Raw genomic sequence first — 9,536 nt, forward strand, 5'->3', positions numbered from 1 at the left:
GAGATATAAAAATCATAATTTACGTTGTGTTTGAAATTTCTTTGTATTGTATTTTTCTTAAATATATTTAAAATATTTTTATAAAGGTTATTAAAAAACCATTTTAGTAAAAGAAATTTTTGAATATATGTATATTTTTGAATTAATTTTTGATATAAATAAATTTTAAATTAATATTTTGATTTGAAATATGTGTATAAAATTTAAATTTTGTTTCATGATTATTTTAGACAAATATGTTTTTAGGTAATTAGATTGAGCTAACCATTTTCGTATATTTTAAAGCTGACTCATATATATAGTTTTCATAATATAATGAATTTCCAAATTTTTTTGATAACATAAGCCCATTACTTTTTTTCTTTATTATATTGCTATCAATGTTTCCAAACAACACTATATTTTTTTTAAGTGCTACCTATGTTGCCAAACAAAAGTTTAAAGTGCTTCTACTTTAATAATATAGATATCATGGGTTGATCAGATTGGACATTAAACAAATTATGACACAAAAAACCTAATTTTTTTCCACCGAACACATTTTTGAAAAAAAATGAGCAGTATTGTTTCCACAATTGAATTATTTTGACATTTATCTTCCATATAGTTTTGAAAGGTTTTAGATCAACCATCAAACTGATACATGTCATTTTAATGCTTTTAGTCGTATGCTTAAAGATAACTTATATATTTTTGTAATTTAAAATCGTTTTAAAAAATTCAAAATATAACATATAAGAAAAAAAATCTAACATATAAGAAAAAATAACATTTAAGGTTTCCTCATTTTTGTAATATAAAATCGTTTTAAAAAATTTAAAATATAACATATAAGGTTTCCTCATTTTTGTAATTTAAATTCATTTTAAAAGTTCAAAATATAAAATATAAGAAAAAATCTATTTTTTTTAATTATATGTTTAATGTGATTATTTAATGTTTTTAAATAATATAAAATTAAACAAAAATGAAGAAGGATGCAAAAATTATTATCAAATCTTTATTATTCATAGTCATTAATTGACATATATATATTAATCATATTAGGTAATTCCATAGCTTTTATTTAAGGAAACAAATACATGTTTCTTCTATTATGAGTTAATATAATGTTTCCTAGTAATTGGATTAGTAATTGGATTTGGACTAAAATTTTGTTCAATTGATTTTTAAGCTGTCATCTGATTTGACATTCTAATTAAGTAATTAGAATCTCTTTTTAATTAGTACAAAGTTAAAATTATAATTTTTTAAATGATCCTTAATTTTTCACGAAAAAAATGATCTTTAATTAATATACAAGGGATTACTACCGAAGTTTGTGTTTTAAAGAAGGGTTTTTTGCAAAATTGACTTAGAACTCAAAGTCGAACACAAAACTAACCCTTTTTTTTTGGAAATTGGTTTTGCCCTATTCACCCCCACAAGTTAATATAATTCACGAAAATACCATCAAATTTTTTTTTCCGAAAATGACATTTTTACTCTCTCACACCCTCATCATCTTCAAGTAATTACAAGATTGTCATTGTCATCAATACCCCAACCACCATGAACAACCATTTTGAAGATCTTAATGCACCTAAAATCGATTTACACTCTCTCTTTCTTACTTGTTATGAACTAAAAACAACATCTCTTTCACTTTGTTCATCCAAAAAACTCAAGCTTTCGATTCAAATTTTTTTTATGGTTGATAGAGCCATTCAAGCATACTATTCTTGGTGGGTTACTTTCGTTTGAGGTTCTGGGTGGTTGGAGAAGACTATGTGTGCTAAGGAAGTCATCTCACTAGTTTAAGGTATGAAATTGAAATTTTTTCCAGATCTGTTCGCGTAGAAGACTTACCCGTAAGTAGTCTGGCTGTAGAAGACTTACCCGTAAGTCTTCTGGTCAAACGGACGACTTACTTGTAAGTCGTCATCTTTGTTTGTTAAAAAAAAAATCTAGAGAATACCCTAGACGACTTACTGGAAATCGTAATTGTGTCAGATATTTGACTTTTCCTGGACGACTTACCAGTAAGTCGTCTCCGGGAAAACAAAAATTTCAATATTTTATTAAAGTTAGACGACTTATCTGTAAGTCGTCTCAGGTTACTTTTGCAATTGAAAAATAAAACTTAAATATTTAACTTTTCCCAGACGACTTACGCGGATGTCGTCAAGTAAGACGACTTACTTGAAAGTCGTCAGACTTACTTGAAAGTCGTCTGACTTACTTGAAAGTCGTCCGACTTACTTGAAAGTCGTCCGACTTACTTGAAAGTCGTCCGACTTACTTGAAAGTCGTCCAGGATAAGCAAAGTCGTCCAGATTTATTTCCTAGATTCTGGTCAAACCTTGCTTATCTCGGATGACTTTCTCGTAAGTCATCTACCTGGACGACTTTCAAGTAAGTCGTCTGGGTAAAGTTAAATATTTAAGTTTCTTTTTCGAATTGCAAACTAACATGAGAAGACTTACAAATAAGTCGTCTAGCTTTAATAAAATATTGAAATTTTTGTTTACCCAGAGACGACTTACTGGTAAGTCTTCCAGGAAAAGCCAAATATCTGACACAATTCGGTCAAATGCAAAACAAACCCGTTTTATCCCAGACGACTTATTGGTAAGTCGTCTAGAGTATTTTTTTTTAACAAACAAAGCTGGACGACTTACTTGTAAGTAGTCCTATTTAAAATTCAATTGCAAAAATGACCTGTTTGGACGACTTACTGGTAAGTCGTCCAGACGACTTACTGGTATGTCGTCTGCGTCAATGTTTAGTAAACTTTCATTCTCTCTATGTTCACTAGTGTGTTTTATTTTCAATTTTTGCAGATGATGCGTCAGTTACATGCAGTGTATGTAGAATGGTTGTTGAAAGATTGCTGTTGGGATTTTGTGGTTGATAATGTCAAAGGAGCGAGAATGTTTTTTTTTGAGTGAAGGTTCGACACATGCTGAACTTCTTGCAATGGCTCAAGAAGATTATAACCTGGACATGAGCACAAAAACTGTGGAGATAACCTACTCATTACCAGCAGAAATGATGCTGGCTCCAGACACCCCTCCTATTCATGTTACAAGTGATAGACAAGTTCGAAACTTGCTCGAGATAACCAAAACACATGGAGTACGGCTTTGTGTATCAAGCCGTAGCAAGGTGGAAACGGTTTCAGAGTTCAGGGAAGCAGATGATGAAGCTGATGAAGCTGATGAATGTTTTGAAGATAATGATGATGATTTGGTTGAAGATGAAAATCATGATGGGGAGGAGGACAATGGGGAGGAGGATGATGGGGAGGAGGATGCTGATATCTCTATTGTTGCTGAAGCGGACGAGAATGGTGAGGATTACAGTGTTTATGGAAAGGTTGAAGATGAGGATGAGGAAGATGATGATATGTGTTTTGAAGATTTCAAAAAGAATGAAGGAGGAAGATCGAATGGTAACAATATCTATGTCAACCAGAGTTTTGTTAGCAAGGATGCACTACTTTCAGAGCTGCGGTTGACAGCAGTGAGGCTTAGGTTCTCCTTCAGAATATACAAGTCAACGAAAACTCTCCTTGTGACAACATGTCCGGTAAGTGGTTGTGAATGGAAGATCAGAGCGAGTGTGAAACATGGGACAAACACATTTTGGGTAATAAAGTATGTGGAAAAACATACATGCTCAGTGGGAGACCGAATCGCTCAGCGGAGACACTGTACTCCGAAGTATGTTGGTAGGTTTTTCATTGATCGTGTTGGAATCATTGATGGGTTGAATCCGCAGCATATCACTGATGCAATGAAGAACATGTTTGGCATGAAGCTTTATTACACCACTTCATACAGAGCACTTTTATATGCACAAACATTGGTGAGAGGATCAACAGAAGATGGGTATTCGCGTCTGCCATCATATCTCGAGCAAATCTCCTTAGCAAATCCCGATTCTATCACAGCTATATAACTTGATTCTATCAATAGATTTAAGTATCTATTTCTCACCACTTGTAACGCTCCGACCGCCCACAGCTAATGGGCCACCCACGCCCGCTCTCTCGGCCCGTGGGCCCATCCCGTTCCAGCGATCGGTCCGTTAATTTTTCTAAAGGCTCGAAATCATTGTTTACTGACCCTGCAATCACCTCCCGACCTTTCCCCGTGCTTTGGCCTCACTCGCACGCTATCGCGAATCACTTCCCGATAGGTCACCCATCCTTCCACTACTCCAGTTCAAGCACGCTTAACTCTAGAGTTCTTTCAGGATGTGCTCCGGAAAAGGTAAGTCAACTTTGGTGACATAGGTAGCCAAATCAATTCTCTTAAGCCTTTTCACATATCACAACTCGGGATGTTACAATTCACCCCCTCTCAAAGAACACAACGTCCTCATTGCGGCCCACGACAGGTCTCAAGACGCCTCTCAGGTCAGAACTGAGATGGCTAACCAGCTCTGATACTACCACTTCTATCAAAGGTTTTAAGTATCAAAGAAGGGTCATTGTGGTGGATGGGACTCACCTAAGTGGGAAGTATGGAGGTGTTATGTTAGTTGCAGCCGCACAAGATGGGAATTTTCAGATATTTCCATTGGCTTTTGGGATCGTAGAAGCTGAAGATGAACCTTCTTGGAAATGGTTTTTCACAAAATTGGCTAGTTGTGTATCTGATGAGTAGCCTCTAGTGATAGTCTCCGACCGGCACACGACCATTAAAAGTGCGTGTGATAAGGTGTTTCCTTGGGTAACCCGAGGAATATGTTATTACCACCTTCAAGATAACATTGTCAAAAAGTATAAAGGGAAACATCTCTTGTACTTGGCGAAAGGTGCTGCTTATGCTCATACGGTTTCAGATTTTGACCGGTACATGGCTGAGATACGGAGTGCAAACCCGGACCTTGCAACGTATTTGGAGAATGCCGACGTCAGCCTATGGTCAAGGGTTTATTGTCAGGGGGAGATGTACAACATAAAGACAAGCAACATCGCTGAATCTATTAATTCCGCTCTGAAGCGAGCTAGAGGATTTCCGATTCAGTTCCTGTTGGAGTTCATAAGGAAGAAGCTAGGAAAGTGGTTTTCGAAAAAGAGAGAAGATGCTTTGAGTCTCCCAACTCAACATAGTCGGGGTGTTGAATACTTGCTTGTTGTTCGATCGGAGATAGCGGATACGATGACGGTACAACCAATTGATGGATGGCGATTCTTTGTGAAAGGTGGCAAAATGGACTGTGTGGTTGATTTGGAACATGGAAAGTGTGATTGTAGTGTCTATGCAGTGGATAAAATATCTTGCTCTCATGCTATAGCTGCTGGAACATCTGCTGGTTTGCATATCTCCACACTTGTATGTCCAGTGTACTCAAAGGATTTTCTGTTTGCAGGATACTCAGAGAATATATATCCTTGTGTTGGACAACAAGTTGAGGAACGCACATGCTTTCCTCCGGATGTAAAGCGTGGTCCGGGAAGACTGAAGAAATCAAGATGGCAATCTTGGTTGGAGCTATCCAGGATGAGAGGAGGCAAACCCCGAAAGCAACACATAATGCAAGGAAACTGGCCATACGAAACCACAATGTAAGAAATGACGTGGACGACCTTCAAGTAAGTCGTCCCGAAGGTCGTCCAGTTAGTTGTCCAGGGTTTTTTCTTCCAGAAGACCTTCAAGTTAGTCGTATAGTGTTTAGTCTTCCAGAAGACCTTCAAGTAAGTTGTCTAGAAGACCTTAAAGTTAGTCGTCCGGGGTTTTTTCTTCCAGAAGACCTTCAAGTTAGTCGTCCAATGTTTACTCTTCCAGAAGACCTTCAAGTGAGTCGTCCAGAAGGTCGTCCAGTTAGTCGTCCAGTGTTTATTCTTCCAGAAGACCTTCAAGTTAGTCGTCCAGTGTTTAGTCTATGTATTAAAAAATTTGTGTTATGAACTTATCTATGTCAACTTCTTTGTCAAATTGCACTACCAAACAAATTTAACAAGGTCTTGCCCTTTGTATTATCTGAAAGGTTACAAAAGGTCACTGCACAGAAGACTTTCCAGACTACTTATAGTTAAGTCATCCAACATTCCAGACGACTTAACTGTAAGTCTTCTGCGCAGAAGATAGGTTACAAAATAATCAAGTTCAAATACACACATCAGCCTAATCTATCATACAAAATGTTGAAAAGCAATTAGTTTTTGTAGACTAAAGCAAACTATTATGGGAAAAGCAAACACTTACGGACAAGTTTTCAACCAATCAGCGAGCTCCTTCAACTTCTTCTTGTCAATTGTTGCAAAAGGATTATAGCCTGGATAAAGCTTTTTGCTTGGAATGATCACTTTGGCCGTGTTGTTTGCCGTATAAAGAGATTGCTGTGAGGCAGCAAGTTTCCTTGTTCGATCACTCTTTGCACGGCAAAGTGTCAAAGCAGCATCCCTCTTTTCCTGATATCTAGCATCCTCCTTCTATAAATCCGAAACAGTGGGTTGATTTTTGTCCAATAGAACAAGGCTCGGTTCTGGAGCTTTATCTTTCGAGGAACTAGCATCTGCGGGCACATCTGTACCTTTATCCTCCGGCAAGCTCTTCCTTCCCGCGTTTTTCCTATTAACGCTTTCACTCTGCAATATACAAGATGGGTTTATACAATAATAACCAAAGATCCATTTCAAACAATAATAACAAATGAGTGTCTTCAAACATGAAACAAAATACATATACAAAATCCAGACACTATAAACAAAGCACACATGTTCTGACATACAAGAAACAAAGCAAATGCAACTTTTCAGTTCTTATTCTTAAGACTTTGTCTAGTCAATCTCTTGTTGGGAGAGGATTTGTTACTAACCCCGGGTTCGAGTGTCGGTTTAGGTGGAGAGGTAGTGTTTTGAGATGATGTCCCTTTCCGTTTTGTGGTGATACCAACCTTCTTCTCCACAGCTTCCACCCTTTCCGAGCGATATTTGATCTCCTTAAGGCACGTCTCAAACCCTTCCCTCATGGCATCAACTATGTCCTTGGACATGGTTTTAATATCCTCTTTGGTCAACCCACCAACAGTCGTAGTTGATATCTTGCATATTTCTATTGTTCTATCCATTCATCCATGTGCATTTTGATCATATAGATTAGGATTTAGCCATGTTTAGGTTGCATTTTGCATACATGAGTCCTTATCAGGTATTGGAGTACCACATGGAGTTCTTGGAGACACTTGGAGGCATTTGGAGCTCAAAAATGAGTGTTTAGAGTGGTCATTGGGCGAGCAAGGCATGGGAGCGACCAGTCTGGAGCGACACCACCAAGTCGCTCTGATCACCCTACTGGAGCGACCTAACCAGAGCGACAGGGAGAAGTCGCTCGCGGTTTCATCACTCGGAGACGCGAGAACGAGCCCGGAGCGACCTCTCGGAGCGACACAGCGAGGTCGCTCCAGCTGGGAGCGACGTTATGGGAGCGACAGGGAGAAGTCGCTCGCGGTTTCATCACCCGGAGACGCGAGAACGAACCCGGAGCGACCTCTCGCAGCGACACAGCGAGGTCGCTCCCGAAGCCTAGAGCGACTTGTCGGAGCGACGGGCTGAGGTCGCTGCGCGTTTTATTTCTACTCGAACTTGTGATTTCTCAAGGGCCTTTTGGTCATTTCATTATGCACGTTTTTATTTTCTAAACCTATGTTTTAATACTCTAGGAGCCACCAAGAGGGGGATCATCTTTGTTCTTAGAAAAACCACCAAAAACCTTTGGAAAGTCATCTCTTTGAATCAATTGATCAGTTTATTATTGAGAATTCTGTGTTCTTATCTATTTCCTGTGTTTCTCTACATGATTAATCTGAAATCCAACATGGGTTTAAGAGGAATCATGGAGATTAGTGAGTAATCACCTTTTGAATTCATGGGTTAGGGAGATTGAGGGTGATTAGGTTAGAACTAGGATGTTTTAGTGTAGATCATTCATATTTCCTTGCTAGTAGAGTGAGCATAAAGCATCTTCTGAGTTGGCCACTGAGTAGTTGAACCTTAGGCATTTCCCCCCCGAAAGGTGTTCGAGGAAATGCCCGAGACAACTCTTCTTAGCTTTTAGCATACTTTGCCAAAGACATTTGTTGTTAGAGGTGCTAAGATAGCCATTGGACTTGCTAGTTATGATTGCTTTCATATTATTCAACCAAAGACATTTGATGTTTGAATTGTGTTAAGTAAATGAACATTCATCTAGACATAGAGTTTGTTTAGGATTGTGTCCAAGCTTAAGGTTAATAGATTGATTGATCGTTTGCCATCTTTAGTTCGAAACTTGATCACCCGAGGTCTAATCCCTATATCCATGAGTTCTCTTTTCCAATAGTTAAGAAAGTATCATTTAGTTATTTCTTTTAATTAGTCATAGTTTAAAAACCCATCTAAATCATTGGTTGCACTTAGATTAAGTGATACTTGCATTCTCGGTGCTTTGATATCTCTCAGAACTGGTTCGACAATCATTTATACTACAGCATTTGTCTTAGGAGCCTTGAAAACTCCTAACATCAAATTGGCGCCGTTGCCAATTTCTGAGTAGATTTAAACATTGAGATTTAGTCAATTGCTTGAGACTAAGTCATTTTTATTTTCTTTTGTTACTGACTCTTCTTCACCTCCCTTTAATCTACAGGTGTATGAACTTGCGGAGCAGGGGTCCATCAAACCTAGTTCCAAGAGCAGCAGACATCAGAGCTTTAGAGAGAGAGTGTGCTAGAAAGAGAAGAGAAGAAGAACATCAGGCTCAATTGCAGAGACTGAACACTGACATGGGAGACGTTCATCAAGAAGATGCAGGCGTCAATGGCGCTAACAACAATGGTCCACCTAACCAACAGCGAGCAGCTCGGCCCATTGGCACTTACGACCGTCCAAACATTCATGGTCATCGATTGGGAATCCGAGCACCCGCTGTGGCAGCCAACAACTTTGAGATCAAGTCAGGACTCCTCAACGTGATCGAGAACAACAAGTATCATGGCTTGGCTCTAGAGGATCCATTTGATCACTTGGACAGGTTCGACAGCTACTGTGGGTTGTCAAAAACCAATGGTGTCTCCGAAGATGCCTTAAAGCTCAAGCTATTCCCTTTCTCTTTAGGGGATAAAGCACGTCAGTGGGAGAAGTCTCTACCAAGCGACTCCATCACCACTTGGGATGACTGCAAGAAAGCATTCTTGGAGAAGTTCTTCTCTACTTCAAGAACTGCTAAGCTGAGAAACGAGATCTCCAGCTTTCAACAGAAGGGCTTGGAAGGTTTCAGTGAAGCCTGGGAAAGATTCAAGGGGTACCAAGCTCAATGCCCACACCATGGTTTCTCTAAAGAGAGCTTGCTGAGCACATTCTACCGTGGTGCTCTTCCTAAGTACAGGGCCAGACTGGATACAGCTAGTAATGGATTCTTCTTGGGGAGAACTGAGGAGGATGCAGAGGAGCTGGTTGACAACATGGTTAAGAGTGATGCAGTCTACAGTGGAGACCACGACAGAGGCAGTAGATCTGATGATAAGCAAACGAGGAAGGAGTTGAAAGCTCTACAAGATAAGATAGA

At 38.8% G+C, this 9,536-nt stretch overlaps 1 non-coding gene across 1 annotated transcript; it reads right to left on the reverse strand.

Annotated features, from left to right (window-relative positions):
• Positions 1 to 9,195: 9,195 nt before the first annotated feature.
• LOC125588058 lies at positions 9,196 to 9,302 on the reverse strand. Its single transcript, XR_007324454.1, has one exon. It is a non-coding gene; the product is annotated as a small nucleolar RNA R71 (small nucleolar RNA).
• Positions 9,303 to 9,536: the final 234 nt, after the last annotated feature.

This window comes from Brassica napus, chromosome C5 (assembly GCF_020379485.1).
Source record: "Brassica napus cultivar Da-Ae chromosome C5, Da-Ae, whole genome shotgun sequence".
In the NCBI taxonomy this organism is placed as follows: Eukaryota; Viridiplantae; Streptophyta; class Magnoliopsida; order Brassicales; family Brassicaceae; genus Brassica; species Brassica napus.